The sequence below is a fragment of the Amborella trichopoda genome, chromosome 4 (genome assembly GCF_054954075.1).
Source record: "Amborella trichopoda isolate Santa Cruz 75 chromosome 4, AtrichopodaSantaCruz75HAP2 v2.0, whole genome shotgun sequence".
Lineage (NCBI taxonomy): Eukaryota > Viridiplantae > Streptophyta > Magnoliopsida > Amborellales > Amborellaceae > Amborella > Amborella trichopoda.
In genome coordinates this window covers 44,020,330-44,043,934 of record NC_142339.1, presented here as the reverse complement: position 1 = coordinate 44,043,934, position 23,605 = coordinate 44,020,330, and the positions used below count along the sequence as shown (strand labels likewise).

General features: G+C 33.5%; 1 long non-coding RNA gene across 1 annotated transcript; it reads right to left on the bottom strand.

The window, feature by feature from the left end:
• Positions 1-719: 719 nt before the first annotated feature.
• On the bottom strand, positions 720-1,974 carry LOC148782484 (uncharacterized). Its single transcript, XR_016054541.1, has 2 exons — positions 1,482-1,974; positions 720-1,374 (listed from the first exon to the last, which is right to left on the bottom strand). It is a non-coding gene; the product is annotated as an uncharacterized LOC148782484 (long non-coding RNA).
• Between the last annotated feature and the right edge of the window lie 21,631 nt (positions 1,975-23,605).

Genomic DNA, 23,605 nt, shown 5'->3' with positions numbered 1-23,605 from the left:
TGAACAATCAAAATAAGATACACCTTCAAATAATATCAAAGATGTTTCTGTAAAGAAATATTTGTAATATCCTGAAAATTTATTTTCATATCTAATTATAAAATTTAAAGCTTCAAAACTAGTGTAGATCGAACAGATCTATGAACACTTAAAAACCTTGAAAATTGACTGTTTAGAAAATCTATTGCATGATACACTATTTCCAAGACTTGGAAATTTATTTTTTCTTATGCCCATACATCTTGAGGTCGATGTCATCAATTTGAGAATTTTTGGACATCAAAACAACCTCTTCTAGTGACTTTTAAGATGCATGTTAATTTGATTGTTTACAGCCTCACCATTTTATAAACAAATGGGGCAAAAAATACATGAAGTAACTAGTCCATCAAAAGCAAGCACTATCTAATAATTATCTTATCGCAAAATGGAAGGTATTCCAATTAAGTACATTTCTCAATTATTCATGAAATTAAAATGACAGGGACTACACAGACATTTTAACTCGACCATGTTTTCACAATCAATATTTACATTATGAAATAAAAGGATCAAGCAAAAACCAATTAGAAAAGTAGAAATGAAAAGACCAGAGTAGGCTCAATTAGTTGAATGAAAAAACAACATTACCCTTTATTTCCAACCAAAATAAATTAGACGTATTTCTTGCACCCGATCAATAAGACATCATCCACTCTGCCATTTTCATATCCAAAAAAGACAGAACTATCGCTCCTTTATTAAAGATCAATTGATCCTCTGAAAATGAAATTTTTACACTAAGAAAACAAATAGAAATAGGTAGCAGTCCCTTTTTCACATTTGAGATGAATAAGAAAATAGGTTAGTCTCTCTTTCATTGAGATGACTGAGAAGCAAGCGCCTTTAGCCTCCAAATTCTCCTTTTCAATGGTAGAAGACCACTGTTCCACCCTTTGGGTCCTGCCCTAGTGTCTCTCTTAGTATTATCAACGCATAAACACGTACATTTCACACACACACAGTGTTTTGGAAATCGACCGGTGAGTAACTCGACGAACTCGGCCGAGTAAGTTCAACCCAATAAAATGGAAAAAGTAAAAAAAAAAAAAAAGTATAAAGAAACATCAATAAATGATGGATTACTGAATATTTTGGAAAATTTAAAGAAAGGAAAAATTTTGAAAATTTCCAAATTATCTTAAAAATGATCAAAATCATCTAGAATTTAATTCTACCTAATACAGTGATGTTTATCAGTTTTTGTATTTTCATTTTTAGTGATGATTGTTTACCTCATATATAAGGTTGGGGCAAGTTGCCATGGGACTTGCCCCAATTAGCTGAGGCCGAGTTACTGGTGAATTCGATCGAACTAGGCTGAGTCCCATAGCACTGCAAACACACCATTTCATGAGGAACTGCAAAACCAATTAGGTAGTGGCACCACTGATAAAATACATTGAAACCATCAACCCGAAAATTAATGTCAGACACCATACTTATAAAATCGGCTTCGAACCAGCTATGCGGCGTTATGATTGTTTCCATGTTTGTCCACAGCTTTCTCAAACCTGTTACTCAACATTGCTTATCCAAGGACCAACCTCGAAGAGGATCCGTGCGTTATGATTGTTTCCATGTTTGTCCACAGCTTACTCAACCCTGTTACTCAACATTGCTTATCCAAGGACCAACCTCGCAGAGGATCCGTCTGAGCACCATGTTCAAGAAAGCCTGTGGAAAGCATGACAACATCAAATCTTCTGCCTTTCAGTAAAAAAAACTTCATATTTGCTGTGGAAAGCATGACAACATCAAATCTTCTGCCTTCCAGTAAAAAAACTTCATATTTGAAGAGGAGAAACAAGTGTAAATGGTTATATGGAGAGAACACATGGAATCCCTTTTTGTAGAGGTCGAACCACCCCAGATTTCACGTATGACCAGGGCTGCCTGATTGAATCATTCTCATTCATGGACAATTTTGGCATGCGCCCAAGGTAACTACCTTTTTATGGTTATGGTAATATGATTAGTTAGTTATGATGAAGTCTTTTTAGAGCCAGTTCGTTTGATCATGAGGATTAGCCGAATGCTAAGGGGATAAACGTAACACATAGATGTTTCATAATGGAATGTGATGAAATAATACTAAAAAAATCATGCTAGGGATATTTGTTTGATCTCAATTTTTAAATATAAATTTTCATTCTAATAAATAATCACAAAAAAAATCAAAACTTGTAAATATAACCTAGAAAGTGTTTCTTTAGCCTAATTAATGTAGGTCATCCATTTTAATGAGATGATTAGACAGGCTAGTTGTTATAAGGATTTTTTCTTTTTCAATTTTTTCAAATAGTTTTATTATCATTAGATTAAAACTAATAACAACAACAATAATAATAATAACAATAATAATACTAATAATAATAATAATAATAATAATAATAATAATAACAATAATAATAATAATAATAATAATAATAATAATAATAGTAATAATAATAATAATAATACTAATAATCGTAATAATAATAATAATAATAATAATAATAGTAATAATAATAATAATAATAATAATAGTAATAATAATAATAATAATAATAATAATAATAATAATAATAATAATAATAATAATAATAATAATAATAATAATAATAATAATAATAATAATAATAATAATGATAATGATAATAATAATAATAATAATAATAATAATTTAAAACTCATAAAGGCCTAGATCTTGAAATTCACAAAATGGATGATCTAGATTCCTACTGGAAAGGACTCATTTTGACCATATCTAAAGCATAAATCAAATTTTATTTTTAATTTAATTTCTGGGATGAAGAGAATGTTGGTGCAAAATTTGAAGACATACAAATGCCTCAAACATGGTTATATAAAAATGCGGTTTCATTATATTACAATGTCGACATGATGACACAAGATCATATATATATATATATATATATATATATATATATATATATATATATATATATATATATATATAGTTTATCTGTTACGCAGAATAAAGAAAACTTTCAACTACTCTCGAGAAAAGTTATTGAAAAACATAAAGAAAATCAGTACAAATATTTACACATTGGCCTTATTCAAATAGCCGTGAAACCTTTAACCCGACTTGGGTTAAACACTTCAGTGCTTGTATGCCTAAGAGATACAAGATACTATAACTTCACAGATTCACTACTTGGCATGGTTGAATCCAGCCACTGTAGTGGACCAATATATTTTAACTGTTTTTCAAATTTTTCAATTTCTTTAACTGACCCAAATATCTTAGATATACTATCAATAAATCTGAAAACCCATGGATTCAATATGGTACATGGTTCTCAGAATCTAGCTATAGTATACAGAATATATTATAAGGTAATGAATACCCTTTGTCCTAATATTATGAGAATGGATAAAAAAGATCAAACAATATTATTCCAAACAAATATGGAAAAATCCCATACTATTGTACCTAAAACAATAAAATGGTCAGATATTGTGTTACCACAGTCTTGGGCATTGCAACATGCAAATCAACCCCAAGAAGTACCAAGTCATAATATTCCAAATCAAATTATCGAACATCCAGATGGAAATATTGAAATAAAATTCCAACAAATACATGATGATATAAATGTGAATAAGAAAAGAAATAAAAAACCAATAATACCAAGTAGAAAATCCTGTTCTACTACTCCTGATGTCATTATACTTCCTCCTCCTTCTCAATCTTCTTCTTCTCAAACTATACCCTATTCAGATTTACAATTCCAAGGAATACGATGAACAGCTGATCATGTTGTTCTACCTACCTATACTCCTGAACCCAGTATAGAAGATTTTCAAATATTAACATTACAAATTGAAGAAAAACTGAATCAAAGATAGAAATAAGCAAAGAGAGACATACTGATACAACGTAAGCACTGTAGCCTAAAACAAACAAAACTAGAACAGAAAGGATTAAGAAAACATAAAGGAGTAAGAAAACAGAAAGGATTAAGAAACTAGAACAGAAAGTATTTGAAAACAGTAGACTTACTGTTTACAGATACAGTAACTGGAAAACAGTTTCTAGTGTTGTGGACAATACGAAGGGAGAGAGTTTATATTGCAGTCACACATGATGTTTATAGAAACAGAGAGGTGAAGGATAGAACCTGGTGAGTGACTTAGATGTATGGAGCTATGAAGGTCAGGATAGCTCTGATTTCTGATGCAGTATTCTGAAGCTCTTGAGAGAGAGGTAAAGTGGAGAGAAGTAGAGAGAGAAGCACTCTGAGACTTAAGAGAGAGAGAGAGGAGTAAACGAGAGAGAAGCAGAGAAGGAAGCAGAGAGGGAAGCAGAGAGAAGCAAGAGCAGAGGCTGCGAGTTGTGACCCTGCCGAATGAGAAGGGTGAAGCCCCCTTTTATAGCCTGGAGTTGCTTCGTGAAGAAGTAAAGCAAAGGAGAAAAGGACAAAAGGGAGGAAGTCGAGTGGGAGACAGGAAAAGATAGGCATCAAAGTAAAAACAAAATTAAAAAAGTGGGAAAGCATCTTGGTACAGTGCTTTCTTGTCTTCTTTCATAGTGGCTACAGTGGTAGCATCTTGAACAATATTTTTTGTCGGGGACGTGGCCACAGTAAACGACTTTATGTACAGTAAACGACATCTTTTGATTATGCTTTCTTTGACGTATTTGTCGGTGGAGATTCTTTTACTTTGTCGTATTCTTCTTTCTTTGTCGTATTTGTCGGTGGAGACTATTCTTCGTTTGGACTACATGTCACGGTCTCTGACTGAATTCTTCTGGGTCCTCTTCTTCAAGATCTGTCTCTTCTGCTGGATCCACTTCATTGAGGTGTAGGTACTGGTTGGTATGTAGTGGTGATGATTGGACTGTTTCGTCAAAGGAAATTGGTTTTCGGCTGGCTTCAACAAATATTTTTTTCATTTGCTATTCTAATATTTCTTTTGAGGCATTGGGATTGGTTTGAAGCATGTTTCGTAAATAGGTTGGAAAGTCAAAAGAGGTATTAGCTGTATTTGGGCTTGTCTGGTATTTAGGTACTTGTGGGGGTATTCTTTTTGATGTAATGGTGGTGAGATCCATTTTGAAAATATCCCACCATTTTACTGAGATGGTTTTTCCCAGCCTAGGAATATAGGTGTAATCGGCTGTATTATTTACGGAGATTGTATAGTCCCATTTCATGATCCATGAGATCTGGTATAATGCCATGAAGTATAGGTGAGTGTCAATTGTTGTATCACTATTATTGTATTCCACAAATTGTTCCTGCACATTTTTGAAAGTAGGAGGTAAAACCAAAGATGTTGAGCCCCACACTAAGAACTAATTTTGAAACCATGTGGGGAATCTTTCATATACAGGTAGCCGGAATTGGAGGTACCAGCTGTGTGTGTTATTTGGATTTTGTCGTTTACTGTACATAAAGTCGTTTACTGTGGCCACGTCTCAGACAAAAAATATTGCTCAAGATGCTACCACTGTAGCCACTACGAAAGAAGACAAGAAAGCAATGTACCAAGATGCTTTCCCACTTTTTAAATTTTGTTTTTACTTTGATGCCTATCTTTTCCTGTCTCCCACTCGGCTTCCTCCCTTTTGTCCTTTTCTCCTTTGCTTTACTTCTTCACGAAGCAACTCCAGGCTATAAAACGGGGCTTCACCCTTCTCATTCGGCAAGGTCTCAACTCGCAGCCTCTGCTCTTGCTTCTCTCTGCTTCCCTCTCTGCTTCCTTCTCTGCTTCTCTCTCCTTTACTCTTCTCTCTCTCTTAAGTCTCAGAGTGCTTCTCTCTCTACTTCTCTCCACTTTACCTCTCTCTCAAGAGCTTCAGAATACTGCATCAGAAATCAGAGCTATCCTGACCTTCATAGCTCCATACATCTTAAGTCACTCACCAGGTTCTATCCTTCACCTCTCTGTTTCTATAAACATCATGTGTGACTGCAATATAAACTCTCTCCCTTCGTATTGTCCACAACACTGGAAACTCTTTTCCAGTTACTGTATCTATAAACAGTAAGTCTACTGTTTTCAAAATACTTTCTGTTCTAGTTTCTTAATCCTTTCTGTTTTCTTACTCCTTTCTGTTTTCTTAATCCTTTCTGTTCTAGTTTTGTTTGTTTTAGCCTACAGTGCTTACGTGTTATCAGTTTGTCTCTCTTTGCTTATTTCTATCGTTGATTCAGTTTGTCAGTCTGTAATATAGTTTTAGTTTGCATCGTGGCTTGTGTAATCATATATTGTGATGAATACAGTGTGACGTTTAAACAGTTTATCTTAGTGTGTTTCAAATGTTTTAATGTTTAATATGCAGTTTAAAATTTTATTAAGTGTCAAAATTGGAGATAATAATTATGCTCAATGGTTTGTTTTTGATATTTCGATTATACCTCTCCTTTGCATAATTCTAAATTATTATAAATTCTGCAAGAACTTATTAAATATAATAGTCTCATATTTACATATCTACTCTACAGTTACTCTAAGAGCCATAATAATAACCACCTTATACTCTAAATATTAATAAATAGGATCGGACTGTAGATCCTGGGCGTTTTGGTATCAGAGCCATAGAGTAGAACAGTTCAAACAGTAGAACTGTTCAAACAGTGGAACTGTGCAAACAGTTTGACTGGAACAAACAGTAATACTGTTTTTAAACAGTAAAGTGTAAGAGATAAAAGTTACATCTTTACTGAAGAAACCAAAGTAAATTTACATCCAAGAAAGTTGGTCCGAGAGTTAAGGCAAGAGACGAAAGAAGTCTATTGTAAAGTACCCGCCAAGGCCAGGAGAGCCGCTTAGGGGAAAACGCTGGACCCTTGATCGTCCAGATTGTCATTATCCGCAACCTACGGATGGCAAATTTAATTAAGAATCTTACTAGTAAAACTGCAACTTCATCTCAAACACTTAGAGAGAAAAATAAGGAACAAATTATAATAAATGACATTGAAGATCACATTCAGAACTGGAATATTCCCAAGGTACCAATAACAGACATTTATCATAAAGGATCATTCAAATTCAAGATGGGTTATGCCATCAAAACAAAAGAAGAAAGTTTATCTGTTACGCAGAATCAAGAAAACTTTCAACTACTCTCGAGAAAAGTTAATGACATCAGGAGTAGTAGAACAGGATTTTCTACTTGGTATTATTGGTTTTTTATTTCTTTTCCTGTTTACATTTATATCATCCTGTATTTGTTGGAATTTTATTTCAATATTTCCATCTGGACGTTCGATAATTTGATTTGGAATATTATGACTTGGTACTTCTTGGGGTTGATTTGCATGTTGCAATGCCCAAGATTGTGGTAACACAATATCTGACCATTTTATTGTTTTAGGTACAATAGTATGGGATTTTTCCATATTTGTTTGGAATAATATTGTTTGATTTTTTTATCCATTCTCATAATATTAGGACAAAGGGTATTCATTACCTTATAATATATTCTATATACTATAGCTAGATTCTGGGAACCATGTACCATATTGAGTCCATGGGTTTTCAGATTTATTGATAGTATATCTAAGATATTTGGGTCAGTTAAAGAAACTGAAAAATTTGGAAAACAGTTAAAATATATTGGTCCACTACAGAGGCTGGATTCAACCATGCCAAGTAGTGAATCTGTGAAGTTATAGTGTCTTGTATCTCTTAGGCATACAAGCACTGAAGTGTTTAACCCAAGTCGGGTTAAAGGTTTCACGGCTATTTGAATAAGGCCAATGTGTAAATATTTGTACTGATTTTCTTTATGTTTTTCAATCATCTACATAAATATCCCACCATCCTCTTAACCAGCCAGTAAACCATTAACTATTCCTTTTGCAACCTCTTGATCTGGGTTGTCTGCCATTTTATTTGCAGAGGCAAACATTGTCATATGTCTCACAACATCTGAAATCTTTAATTCTGATAGACCATCTATTGTCCAGTTGACTATTGATCTTCCTGAATATGAAACTACTTGTTGTATGGCATCCTCTTCAAGTTGGATGTCTACGGGTGTAGGTCTTTTATGATATGGAAGGGCAGTAATTGGTTTCCAATTTTTTCCATAAGCTGTTCTATTCACATTTTCAGGTAGGGTAATAGGAGTGGTATCCATAAATGCATTCTCTTGATTTTGGATAGTATCTTCAACTGATAAGTTTTCTTTTAGATTTTTTATATTTTTTATAGTCTTTATTAGTTTTGGATTTATACTTGTCTTTCTTATATTTTTTCTTTTTCTTATATAATTTTTCCGGCATTTGTTTCCTATCAAGATAATATCCAAATTGTTCGCAAAAGTCACCAAGTTCTTTCCTCTTGGTTGTTTGTTGTTTATCCAATTGTCTTTTGAGTTTCATATCTGTGCATAGGGCCAAGCCTTCAGCACATATTTCTGCGGAGAGTTCTCTAAGTGTATATGATGAATATATAATGATTCCATTATGTTTTTTCCTAAGTCTTTCCTTGACTTTTTCAGCAAATAACTATGGTAGACCGGCTATGAATTTCTCTTTCCAATGGTCTAGCTGACAGTCTTCTCTTATTAATAATCGTGAGAAAAAAACATCTTTATACCATTTATAATGAGATAATGTAGGACAACGGAGATTGGAGAGCAGATCTTCCGATCTTGATTTTGTTCATTTCTGGCTGTCCATTGTCTAGTATTGGTGAGGATTCTATAGTTGCAAAATATTATAGTTTTGAAACTTCAGCCCTAATAGACTCAGGCGCTAACCTGAATTGCATCAATGAAGGTCTAGTACCTTCCAAATATTTTGATAAGACAACTCAAATATTGAATACAGCAGATGGAAGTAGATTGTTTATAAATTATAAATTATCAAATGCTTCTGTTTGTAATAATCATCAATGTATTGAAACACCATTTATTATGGTAAAAGGATTAAGTCAAGCAGTAATACTTGGAGTCTCATTCCTTACTCTGCTATATCCTTTGACCATAGATCAAACAGGAATATCTTCAACTTTTCAGAATATACCAATACATTTTGATTTTATCCATAAACCAAAATTAAAGGAAATAAATAATGTCAAAAGTCAATTGGTTTCCAATTTTTTCCATAAGCTATTCTATTCACATTTTCAGGTAGGGTAAAGGAGTGGTATCCATAAATGCATTCTCTTGATTTTGGATAGTATCTTCAATTATTGGTTCTTCTTGGAGCATCATTATTTCATGCTCTGGGATTTTAGCTTTGCCTTTTTCTGAAGATTCAGGTATTGGACTAGGTATTGTTGATGTAGGAATAGTAATCTTGGGGGATGGTATTCCTTTAATATCTAGTTGAGATAATTTTGCTATTAATTGATCCATGAGGGATTTATTATTATCTCCAATATGAAATTTATTTTTATTTAATTCAGGAGGTGGTTTAAACAAAACTGCTTTAGGAGGAGAAGGAATTAGTTTTTCTTTGGACACTATTCTTTCTATTCTTTCTGCCTGTTTTCCTAAGGATTGCATATATAAGTTTGTATAGTTGTTTTGTTCTACAATATGAGGTATCAATTCTTGTTTCTTACCAAGTTCTTTGGGTAAGACTTTATATGGAGTAGCAATGATATCATATAAAGATTGAGGTGGTTCTCCTTTAGTAGATGGAGTGACTCCTTTAAGTATTATACTCTTTTCAGGAGGATGTGTAGTAGCAATTGTAGTTCCATCCGTACTCACATAGGTTTTTTCTTCCAAAGTTTGAAGATTATCAAATGAAGGGATATTTAGTTTATCTTGATATTTTTCTTTTAACCATATAAAATATCCTTTTGTTTCTCTATCTTTTTTGAGAAATTTATTATATTTTTCTTGTAATAATTTTCTTATTTTTAATGGTACTGTTGAAAGATACCATTCTCTAATTTGTTTATTGTCGGCTGAAATATAATCTTGTTTAATAAAATTGAGTATGATTTTCTTCTTCTTTCTTTCTGCTCTTCTTTCGAATTTGGCTGCTAAACAGGCTGCCATTTCTTCATCAGTATAATGATCATAGGTTGCTAAATAGGCTGCTATTTGTTCATCCGTATAGCTACAATTATTGTCTATATTTTCTTCAATTTGTAATGTTAATATTTGAAAATCTTCTATACTGGGTTCAGGAGTATAGGTAGGTAGAACAACATGATCAGCTGTTCGTCGTATTCCTTGGAATTATAAATCTGAATAGGGTATAGTTTGAGAAGAAGCAGATTGAGAAAGAGGAGGAAGTATAATGACATCAGGAGTAGTAGAACATGATTTTCTACTTGGTATTATTGGTTTTTTATTTCTTTTCCTGTTCACATTTATATCATCCTGTATTTGTTGGAATTTTATTTCAATATTTCCATCTGGATGTTCGATAATTTGATTTGGAATATTATGACTTGGTACTTCTTGGGGTTGATTTGCATGTTGCAATGCCCAAGACTGTGGTAACACAATATATGACCATTTTATTGTTTTAGATACAGTAGTATGGGATTTTTCCATATTTGTTTGGAATAATATTGTTTGATCTTTTTTATCCATTCTCATAATATTAGGACAAAGGGTATTAATTACCTTATAATATATTCTGTATACTATAGATAGATTCTGGGAACCATGTACTATATTGAATCCATGGGTTTTCAGATTTATTGATAGTATATCTAAGATATTTGGGTCAGTTAAAAAAACTGAAAAATTTGGAAAACAGTTACAATATATTGGTCCCTACAGAGGCTGGATTCAACCATGCCAAGTAGTGAATCTGTGAAGTTATAGTGTCTTGTATCTCTTAGGCATACAAGCACTGAAGTGTTTAACCCAAGTCGGGTTAAAGGTTTCACGGCTATTTGAATAAGGCCAATGTGTAAATATTTGTACTGATTTTCTTTATGTTTTTCAATAACTTTTCTCGAGAGTAGTTGAAAGTTTTCTTGATTCTGCGTAACAGATAAACTTTCTTCTACTGTTTTGATGGCATAACCCATCTTGAATTTGAATGATCTTTTATGATAAATGTCTGTTATTGGTACCTTGGGAATATTCCAGGTCTGAATGTGATCTTCAATGTCATTTATTATAATTTGTTCCTTATTTCTCGCTCTAAGTGTTTGAGATGAAATTGCAGTTTTACTAACGAGATTCCTAACTAATTTGCCATCCGTAGGTTGCGGATAATGACAATCTGGACGATCAAGGGTCCAGCGTTTTCCCCTAAGCGGCTCTCCTGGCCTTGGCGGGTACTTTGCAATAGACTTCTTTCGTCTCTTGCCTTAACTCTCGGACCAACTTTCTTGGATGTAAATTTACTTTGGTTTCTTCAATAAAGATGTAACTTTTATCTCTTACACTTTACTGTTTAAGAACAGTATTACTGTTTGTTCCAGTCTAACTGTTTGCACAGTTCCACTGTTTGAACAGTTCTACTGTATGGCTCTGATACCAAAACGCCCAGGATCTACAGTCCGATCCTATTTATTAATATTTAGAGTATAAGGTTGTTATTATTATGGCTCTTAGAGTAACTCTAGAGTAGATATGTAAATATGAGACTATTATATTTATTAAGTTCTTGCAGAATTTTATAATAATTTAGAATGAAGAGGATTATGCAAAGGAGAGGTATAATCGAAATATCAATAACAAACCATTGAGCATAATTATTACCTCCAATTTTGACACTGAATAAAATTTTAAACTGCATATTAAATATTAAAACATTTGAAACACATTAAGATAAACTGTTTAAACGTCACACTGTATTAATCACAATATATGATTACACAAGCCACGATGCAAACTAAAATGATATTACAGACTGACAAACTGAATCAAAGATAGAAATAAGCAAAGAGAGACAAACTGATACAACGTCAGCACTGTAGCCTAAAACAAACAAAACTAGAACAGAAAGGATTAAGAAAACAAAAAGGAGTAAGAAAACAGAAAGGATTAAGAAACTAGAACAGAAAGTATTTTGAAAACAGTAGACACAGATACAGTAACTGGAAAAGAGTTTCCAGTGTTGTGGACAATACGAAGGGAGAGAGTTTATATTGCAGTCACACATGATGTTTATAGAAACAAAGAGGTGAAGGATAGAACCTGGTGAGTGACTTAAGATGTATGGAGCTATGAAGGTCAGGATAGCTTTGATTTCTGATGCAGTATTCTGAAGCTCTTGAGAGAGAGGTAAAGTGGAGAGAAGTAGAGAGAGAAGCACTCTGAGACTTAAGAGAGAGAGAGGAGTAAAGGAGAGAAAAGTAGAGAAGGAAGCAGAGAGGGAAGCAGAAAGAAGCAAGAGCAGAGGCTGCGAGTTGAGACCCTGCCGAATGAGAAGGGTGAAGCCCCCTTTTATAGCCTGGAGTTGCTTCGTGAAGAAGTAAAGCAAAGGAGAAAAGGATAAAAGGGAGGAAGCCGAATGGGAGACAGGAAAAGATAGGCATCAAAGTAAAAACAAAATTAAAAAAGTGGGAAAGCATCTTGGTACAGTGCTTTCTTGTCTTCTTTCGTAGTAGCTACAGTGGTAGCATCTTGAACAATATTTTTTGTCGGGGAGGTGGCCACAGTAAACGACTTTATGTACAGTAAACGACATCTTTTGATTATGCTTTCTTTGACGTATTTGTCGGTGGAGATTCTTTTACTTTGTCGTATTCTTCTTTCTTTGTCGTTTTTGTCGGTGGAGACTATTCTTCGTTTGGACTATATGTCACGGTCTCTGACTGAATTCTTCTGGGTCCTCTTCTTCAAGATCTGTCTCTTCTGCTGGATCCACTTCATTGAGGTGTAGGTACTGGTTGGTATGTAGTGGTGATGATTGGACTGTTTCGTCAGAAGAAATTGGTTTTCGACTGGCTTCAGCAAATATTTCTTTCATTTGCTGTTCTAATATTTCTTTTGAGGCATTGGGATTGGTTTGAAGCATGTTTCGTAAATAGGTTGGAAAGTCAAAAGGGGTATTAGCTGTATTTGGGCTTGTCTGGTATTTAGGTGCTTGTGGGGGTATTTTTTTTGGTGTAATGGTGGTGAGATCCATTTTGAAGATATCCCACCATTTTACTGAGATGGTTTTTCCCATTCTAGGAATATAGGTGTAATCGGCTATATTATTTACTGAGATTGTATAGTCCCATTTCATGATCCATGGGATCTGGTATAATGCCATGAAATATAGGTGAGTGTCAATTGTTGTATCACTATTATTGTATTCCACAAATTGTTCCTGCATGTTTTTGAAAGCAGGAGGTAGATTCAAAGATGTTGAGCCCCACACTAAGAACCAATTTTGAAACCATGTGGGGAATCTTTCAAATACAGGTAGCCGGAATTTGAGGTACCAGCTGTGTGTGTTATTTAGATTTTGATAGTAAAAGAATTTATGCCAGGCTTCAATATATTCAGCATACTTATAATATTTATAAGAGAAATCTGGGTTGTGCAATTTCTTTCCTTGCTCGAGATTACAACCCCACTCATCATAAGAAAGTAGCTTTTTTATTTGGACCTTAGAGTAAGCAATTACTCTAGTGTTTTACGGGTAATAGTGAACCACAGAAATAGACCCTGTCTCCATTAAAATGGCCTCATAGTATTCTCTGGTTTTTACACCATTGGTTGGGTTAAATGGTTGAGCAAATATAATCGTGCAAGTTTAATTGGGTCTGTATGGATGTGTTGTTCATCTATGGTAATATCCATGAGATAGGCTCTTTCAATATATGCAAATCGAGGCGTATTAGGTATTGAAGCAGACTTGGATTGGGCTGGAGAATATATAGGATTTGAAGCATGTGCTTCGGGATAGGTGATGTGAAGGTGAACAGATTGCGAAAGGCGAAAGTTCTCCTTCAAAAGGTATGATATTAGTCATTAGGCGTTTATCATGGCGAGAAGTGCCTCGAGAACCCATTATAGATGAAAGTGAAATAGTATTATTTCCATTTTCGTTGAACAGCTGTAGTGCCAGGGACAAAGGTGAATCGTCGTTGCTGTCAGTGTTGCCCCCCTGCAAAAATTCGCGGGTTAAAAAGTCAGCCAAAGAATTTGAAGACCCGGGAAGGGGTGCGATGGTGAAATCAAAGGCTGAGAGAATAGCTTGCCATCGAACAAATATTTGTTTGGAAACTAAATTTTGAACGTCTTTTTGCAAGATATCTTTGGCTGCTTTGCAGTCAGTTCATATAAGAAATTGTTGATTCAGAATATCACTTTGAAATTTTGAAACACAATGAACAATGGCTAATAGTTCCTTTTTTACCATTGAATAATTTTTTTGTGTGGGATTCCAAGCTTTAGAAGTGTACCTGAGTAATTGTTCTTGATCCTCAATTTTCTGTTTGAGAATACCTCCTAGTCCTATATCTGAGGCATCACATTCTAGCCGTCGGGTGGGGTAAAGAAAGGCAAACAAGAGTTTTTACCTTTTGTTTGATTACTTGTACCGCACGAGTATGGATATATGTCCATGCTGGAGGATTCTTTTTTAGTCTATCATATAAAGGTTTAGAATCTATTGCAAGGTTAGGATAAAAATCACTAACATAATTTAAACATCCTAAGAACCTTTGAAGTTCTTTTTTATCAAGTATTTGATCAGGAAATTTATCAGCAAATTGTATTGATCTATCTATGGGAATAATTGTTCCATGATGAATCATATGACCAAGAAACCTAATATTGGTTTTGAATAAAGTAATCTTTTTTGCTGAGACTACTAATCCAGCATTCTGGATTGCATGTATAAAAGTATTAATATGTTGATCTATTGATTCAGAGAAAATCAAGACATCATCTATGGATACTATCATGAATTGATGGTAAGCATTAAAAACATCACTCATTATTTTCTGAAATTCAGATGGAGCATTTTTTAATCCAAATGGCATGACATTCCATTCATATTGACCAAATGGGACATTAAATGCCGTTTTATATTTATCTTGTTTTTGGATTTGGATTTGCCAATATCCAGATTTCATATCAAATTTAGAAAAGATGCAAGCGTGAGCAACTCTATCTAATAAATCTTTTTTATTAGGGATAGGATATCTGATCCATTTTAAAACTTTATTTAAAGGTTTATAATTAATAACTAACCTAGGAACTCCTCGTTCCTTTTCAGCATTTTTATTAACATAAAAGGCTGCACAGCTCCAAGGTGAGGAGCTTGGTCTTATTAGCTTTTTATTTTGGAGATCAGTAATCTCTTTTCTATACATATCTAATAGGATAGTATTCATTTGTATTGGTCTAGCTTTTGTAGGTATTTGTTTTTCATCAAATCCTTGTTCATATGGCAAGCTAATGCTATGCTTTTTCCTTTCCCAAAAAGTATTTGGATGTTCACTACATATAGAGGTTTCTATATGTTGATGTATTGATTGAATTTTTTGTTGAATTAAAGGAGTGTTTATTTGTTCTTCAATAAACTTATATTGAAGTTCTTGTTTTAAAGTGCAAAGAAATGTTTCTTTATTTTGTAATTGACTTTTGACATTATTTATTTCCTTTAATTTTAGTTTACGGATAAAATCAAAATGTATTGGTATATTCTGAAAAGTTGAAGATATTCCTATTTGATCTATGGTCAAAGGATATAGCAGAGTAAGGAATGGGACTCCAAGTATTACTGCTTGACTTAATCCTTTTACCATAATAAATGGTGTTTTAATACATTGATGATTATTACAAACAGAAGCATTTGATAATTTATAATTTATAAACAATCTACTTCCATCTGCTGTATTCAATATTTGAGTTGTCTTATTAAAATATTTAGAAGGTACTAGACCTTCATTGATGCAATTCAGGTCAGCGCCTGGGTCTATTAGGGCTGAAGATTCAAAACTATAATCTTTTGCAACTATAATTTTGACTTGGACAAACCATTTTTAAATTAGTATTTTATCTATTAGATTTACTGAAGGGAGAGTTACCAGATAAGGTTTCTTTTCTGATGTTTTTGGAATCTCTTCTGGTTCTTCCATTATGATTTGATCAAATTCTATTTCATCTGTATCTGTATCTTGTTGAGATACTTGTTGTAATTCTAATATTTTAATTCTATTTTTTAATTGCAATACTTCTTTTTTAATTTCTTTGATTTCTTGTTTCAAATCAGATATTGAAGGTTCTTTTTGTTGAGAAGTATGTTGTTCACTTACTCTCTTCATTATTGAAGCAAAATTATATTCATCAGGAGATTTATTGATGGGAGGTGTTTTTGCTTTATTTTTTGTTATAGAAATAAATTGAGTAATGACAGATCTTTTTTCATCTGGATCAATAATTTTGTCAATAATGTCCAAGATGAAATTATCTTCTTGGGTAAGTGTATGAAGATTATGTGAAGGTATGAGACAACTACAATCACTATCTTTTATTGGAGTAGATGATTCCGAGTCTGTTGACCTAGAAGAATCAGATGAGTCTGTCCACAACAGATCATCATCTTGTATGTTTTCTATATAAGAGTTGGAAGAAGTATCTGAAGATGTAGAATCATAATTGATTATATTGTATAATTTTGTTTTGATTGTATCATCTAAATGTAATGACTCTATTTTCTTTTTTAAATTACATTGATGTTTATAATGTCCTACTTTACCACACTTATAACATACTGGTAGTTTTCTCTTACCTTTTGTATTGGGAGAAAATTTATTGATAAGTTTTCTTTTAGATTTTTTATATTTTTTATAGTCTTTATTAGTTTTGGATTTATACTTGTCTTTTTTATATTTTTTCTTTTTCTTATATAATTTTTTCGGCATTTGTTTTCTATCAAGATAATATCCAAATTGTTCGCAAAAGTCACCAAGTTCTTTCCTCTTGGTTGTTTGTTGTTTATCCAATTGTCATTTGAGTTTCATATCTGTGCATAGGGCCAAGCCTTCAGCACATATTTTTGCGGAGAGTTCTCCAAGTGTATATGATGAATATATAATGATTCTATTATGTTTTTTCCTAAGTCTTTCCTTGACTTTTTCAGCAAATAAATATGGTAGACTTAGGAAAAAGTCAATTTGCTGAAAAAGTCAAAGAAAGACTTAGGAAAAAACATAATGGAATCATTATATATTCATCATATACACTTGGAGAACTCTCCGCAGAAATATGTGTTGAAGGCTTGGCCCTATGCACAGATATGAAACTCAAAAGATAATTGGATAAACAACAAACAACCAAGAGGAAAGAACTTGGTGACTTTTACGAACAATTTGGATATTATCTTGATAGGAAACAAATGCCGGAAAAATTATATAAGAAAAAGAAAAAATATAAGAAAGACAAGTATAAATCTAAAACTAATAAAGACTATAAAAAATATAAAAAATCTAAAAGAAAACTTATCAATAAATTTTCTCCCAATACAAAAGGTAAGAGAAAACTACCAGTATGTTATAAGTGTGGTAAAGTATGACATTATAAACATCAATGTAATTTAAAAAAGAAAATAGAGTCATTACATTTAGATGATACAATCAAAACAAAATTATACAATATAATCAATTATGATTCTACATCTTCAGATACTTCTTCCAACTCTTATATAGAAAACATACAAGATGATGATCTGTTGTGAATAGACTCATCTGATTCTTCTAGGTCAACAGACTCGGAATCATCTACTCCAATAAAAGATAATGATTGTAGCTGTCCCATACTTTCACATAATCTTCATACACTTACCCAAGAAGATAATTTCATCTTGGACATTATTGACAAAATTATTGATCCAGATGAAAAAAGATCTGTCATTACTCAATTTATTTCTATAACAAAAAATAAAGCAAAAACACCTCCCATCAATAAATCTCCTAATGAATATAATTTTGCTTCAATAATGAAGAGAGTAAGTGAACAACATACTTCTCAACAAAAAGAACCTTCAATATCTGATTTGAAACAAAAAATCAAAGAAATTAAAAAAGAAGTATTGCAATTAAAAAATAGAATTAAAATATTAGAATTACAACAAGTATCTCAACAAGATACAGATACAGATGAAATAGAATTTGATCAAATCATAATGGAAGAACCAGAAGAGATTCCAAAAATATTAGAAAAGAAACCTTATCTGGTAACTCTCCCTTCAGTAAATCTAATAGATAAAATACTAATTCAAAAATTGTTTGTCCAAGTCAAAATTATAGTTGCAAAAGATTATAGTTTTGAAACTTCAGCCTTAATAGACTCAGGCGCTGACCTGAATTGTATCAATGAAGGTCTAGTACCTTCCAAATATTTTGATAAGACAACTCAAATATTGAATACAGCAGATGGAAGTAGATTGTTTATAAACTATAAATTATCAAATGCTTCTGTTATTAATAATCATCAATGTATTGAAACACCATTTATTATGGTAAAAGGATTAAGTCAAGTAGTAATACTTGGAGTCCCATTCCTTACTCTGCTATATCCTTTGACCATAGATCAAACAGGAATATCTTCAACTTTTCAGAATATACCAATACATTTTGATTTTATCCATAAACCAAAATTAAAAGAAATAAATAATGTCAAAAGTCAATTACAAAATAAAGAAACATTTCTTTGAACTTTAAAACAAGAACTTCAATATAAGTTTATTGAAGAACAAATAAACACTCCTTTAATTCAACAAAAAATTCAATCAATACATCAACATATAGAAACCTCTATATGTAGTGAACATCCAAATACTTTTTGGGAAAGGAAAAAGCATAGCATTAGCTTGCCATATGAACAAGGATTTGATGAAAAATAAATACCTACAAAAGCTAGACCAATACAAATGAATACTATCCTATTAGATATGTGTAGAAAAGAGATTACTGATCTCCAAAATAAAAAGCTAATAAGACCAAGCTCCTCACCTTGGAGCTGTGCAGCCTTTTATGTTAATAAAAATGCTGAAAAGGAACGAGGAGTTCCTAGGTTAGTTATTAATTGTAAACCTTTAAATAAAGTTTTAAAATGGATCAGATATCCTATCCCTAATAAAAAATATTTATTAGATAGAGTTGCTCAAGCTTGCATCTTTCTAAATTTGATATGAAATCTGGATATTGGCAAATCCAAATCTAAGAACAAGATAAATATAAAATGGCATTTAATGTCTCATTTTTGTCAATATGAATGGAATGTCATGCCCTTTGGATTAAAAAATGCTCCATCTGAATTTCAGAAAATATTGAATGATGTTTTAATGTTTACCATCAATTCATGATAGTATACATAGATGATGTCTTGATTTTCTCTGAATCAATAGATCAACATATTAATACTTTTATACATGCAGTCCAGAATGCTGGATTAGTAGTCTCAGCAAAAAACATTACTTTATTCAAAACCAATATTAGGTTTCTTGGTCATATGATTCATCATGGAACAATTATTCCCATAGATAGATCAATGCAATTTGCTGATAAATTCCCTGATCAAATACTTGATAAAAAAGAACTTCAAAGGTTCTTAGGATGTTTAAATTATGTTAGTGATTTTTATCCTAACCTTGCAATAGATTCTAAACCTTTATATGATAGACTCAAAAAGAATCCTCCAGCATGGACAAATATCCATACTCGTGCGGTACAAGTAATCAAACAAAAGGTAAAAACTCTTGTTTGCCTTTCTTTACCTCACCCGACGGCTTTCAAAATTATAGAATGTGACGCCTCAGATATAGGACTAGGAGGTATTCTCAAACAGAAAATTGAGGATCAAGAACAATTACTCAGGTACACTTCTAAAGCTTGGAATCCCATACAAAAAAATTATTCAATGGCCAAAAAGAAACTATTAGCCATTGTTCATTGTGTTTCAAAATTTCAAAGTGATATTCTGAATCAACAATTTCTTATACAAACTGACTGCAAAGCTGCCAAAGATATCTTGTAAAAAGACGTTCAAAATTTAGTTTCCAAACAAATATTTGCTCGATGGCAGGCTATTCTCTCAGCCTTTGATTTCACCATCGAACACCTTCCCGGGTCTTCAAATTCTTTGCCTGACTTTTTAACCCGTGAATTTTTGCAGGGGAGCAACACTGACAGCAACGACGAATCAACTTTGTCCCTGGCACTCCAGTTGTTTAACGAAAATAGAAATAATACTATTTCACTTTCACCTATAATGGGTTCTCGAGGCACTTCTCGCCACGATAAACGCCCAATGACTAATATAATACCTTTTGAAGGAGAACCTTCGCCTTTGGCAATCCGTTCACCTTCACACTCTCCTATTCATCAAATCACCTATCCCGAAGCACATGCTTCAAATCCTATATATTCTCCAGCCCAATCCAAGTCTGCTTCAATACCTAATACGCCTCGATCTGCATATATTGAAAGAGCTTATCTCATGGATATTACCATAGATGAACAACACATCCATACAGACCCAATTAAACTTGCACCATTATATTTGCTCAACCATTTAAACCCAACCAATGGTGTAAAAATCAGAGAATACTATGAGGCCATTTTAATTGAGACATGGTCTATTTCTGTGGTTCACTATTACCAGCAAAACACTAGAGTAATTGCTTACTCTAAGGTCCAAATAAAAAAGCTACTTTCCTATGATGAGTGGGGTTGTAATCCCGCGCAAGGAAAGAAATTGCACAACCCAGATTTCTCTTATAAATATTATAAGTATGCCGAATATATTGAAGCCTGGCAAAAATTCTTTTACTATCAAAATCCAAATAACACACACAGATGGTACCTTCAATTCCGGCTACCTGTATTTGAAAGATTCCTCACATGGTTTCAAAATTGGTTCTTAGTGTGGGGCTCAACATCTTTGGTTCTACCTCCTGCTTTCAAAAACGTGTAGGAACAATTTGTGGAATACAATAATAGTGATACAACAATTGACACTCACCTATACTTCATGGCATTGTACCAGATCCCATAGATCATGAAATGAGACTATACAATCTCAGTAAATAATACAGCCGATTACACCTATATTCCTAGACTGGGAAAAACCATCTCAGTAAAATGGTGGGATATTTTCAAAATGGATCTCACCACCATTACACCAAAAAGAATACCCCCACAAGCACCTAAATACCAGACAAGCCCAAATACAGCTAATACCTCTTTTGACTTTCCAACCTCTTTACGAAACATGCTTCAAACCAATCCCAATGCCTCAAAAGAAATATTAGAACAACAAATGAAAGAAATATTTGCTGAAGCCAGCCGAAAACCAATTTCTTCTGACGAAACAGTTCAATCATCACCACTACATACCAACCAGTACCTACACCTCAGTGAAGTGGATCCAGCAGAAGAGACAGATCCTGAAGAAGAGGACCCAGAAGAATTCAGTCAGAGACCGTGACATATAGTCCAAACGAAGAATAGTCTCCACCGACAAATACGACAAAGAAAGAAGAATATGACAAAGGAAAAGAATCTCCACCGACAAATATGCCAAAGAAAGCATAATCAAAAGATGTCGTTTACTGTACATAAAGTCGTTTACTGTGGCCACGTCCCCGACAAAAAATACTGTTCAAGATGCTACCACTGTAGCCACTACTAAAGAAGACAAGAAAGCACTGTACCAAGATGCTTTCCCACTTTTTTAATTTTGTTTTTACTTTGATGCCTATCTTTTCCTGTCTCCCACTCGGCTTCCTCCCTTTTGTCCTTTTCTCCTTTGCTGTACTTCTTCACGAAGCAACTCCAGGCTATAAAAGGGGGCTTCACGCTTCTCATTCGGTAGGGTCTCAACTCGCAGCCTCTGCTCTTGCTTCTCTCTGCTTCCCTCTCTGCTTCCTTCTCTGCTTCTCTCTCCTTTACTCCTCTCTCTCTCTTAAGTCTCAGAGTGCTTCTCTCTCTACTTCTCTCCACTTTACCTCTCTCTCAAGAGCTTCAAAATACTGCATCAGAAATCAGAGCTATCCTGACCTTCATAGCTCCATACATCTTAAGTCACTCACCAGATTCTATCCTTCACCTCTCTTTTTCTATAAACATCATGTGTGACTGCAATATAAACTCTCTCCCTTCGTATTGTCCACAACACTGGAAACTCTTTTCCAGTTATTGCATCTGTAAACAGTAAGTCTACTGTTTTCAAAATACTTTCTGTTCTAGTTTCTTAATCCTTTCTGTTTTCTTACTCCTTTCTGTTTTCTTAATCCTTTCTGTTCTAGTTTTGTTTGTTTTAGCCTACAGTGCTTACGTTGTATCAGTTGTCTCTCTTTGCTTATTTCTATCTTTGATTCAGTTTGTCAGTCTGTAATATAGTTTCAGTTTGCATCGTGGCTTGTGTAATCATATATTGTGATTAATACAGTGTGACGCTTAAACAGTTTATCTTAGTGTGTTTCAAATGTTTTAATATTTAATATGCAGTTTAAAATTTTATTCAGTGTCAAAATTGGAGATAATAATTATGCTCAATGGTTTGTTATTGATATTTCGATTATACCTCTTCTTTGCATAATCCTCTTCATTTTAGATTATTATAAAATTCTGCAAGAACTTATTAAATATAATAGTCTCATATTTACATATCTACTCTAGAGTTACTCTAAGAGCCATAATAATAACCACTTATACTATATATATATATATATATATATATATATATATATATATATATATATATATATATATGTGTGTGTGTGTGTGTGTGTGTGTGTTGTTTGGGTGGTTATATTTAGTGTTGCCTGGCCGATTAAATTATAATGTATACTAATAGATGTACGTGCATTTCATGTAGAAATGCAATGAGAGATAGATCGGTGCAGGCATGAAGTATGTCCCCTGTAGAAAAGTGGCAAAGAAGAGGACTGAGCCTAGTGCTTGACCGTTTTTCGATCCCCTGATGATGGATCCTTTGGCCATCATAGAGATCGATTCGGAATGGGAAGCACTAGATGTAGAGATAATGGGAGAGAAGATAGATTCTCAGGCTGAATTTGGGAGTTTCTTGGATGTTTCAGCTGGTCAAGAAGTCCTAGCAATGGTGGAGGTTGGTTTTCAACCACTATTGAACGTTCTGCCCAGGATTACCGTGAATCCCTTTTCCTTGAGAGCTCGGAGGTTGGACTGAGTTCTCATCTGGAGAGCTTAGTCACAGAAGAATTTTTTAAGGGGTTGCGTAGTTGACCTTAGTGGGGTTGGAGAAGAAGGTAGGCCTTCAACTGAGAGGGTCAATGAAGCTAAAGAAGAATGCAACAATGGGAAATACCATGGATGTGATGGGGCTGGGCTATGAAGTCCCAATAACAGTGGTCTTGGAGGACATAAAGGCTAAGAAGAGGCCTGCGATAGCTATTTTGGCAGCAGAGATAGCGGCAAAGGGTCTTATGATTGAGGATAAGGAAGGTGAGGCGCATATCCAGTCTACCTAGGGGAAGGTTCATGCAACTCCATCCAAGTGCAAGAAGGTTTCGTCCTCTGTTCAGTTCAGGTCAACTCGCTCCTCAGCTACATTGGAGGCTATGGGCATTCCAACGAAAGTTGCACCGAGAGTAGTTGTTTTTGAAGAAGGGAGGTGGTGGACCTCAACAATGACATTACCTCATCTGACTCAGAGCTCACACTAGCGGAGTTGGCCTTCATTATGGAT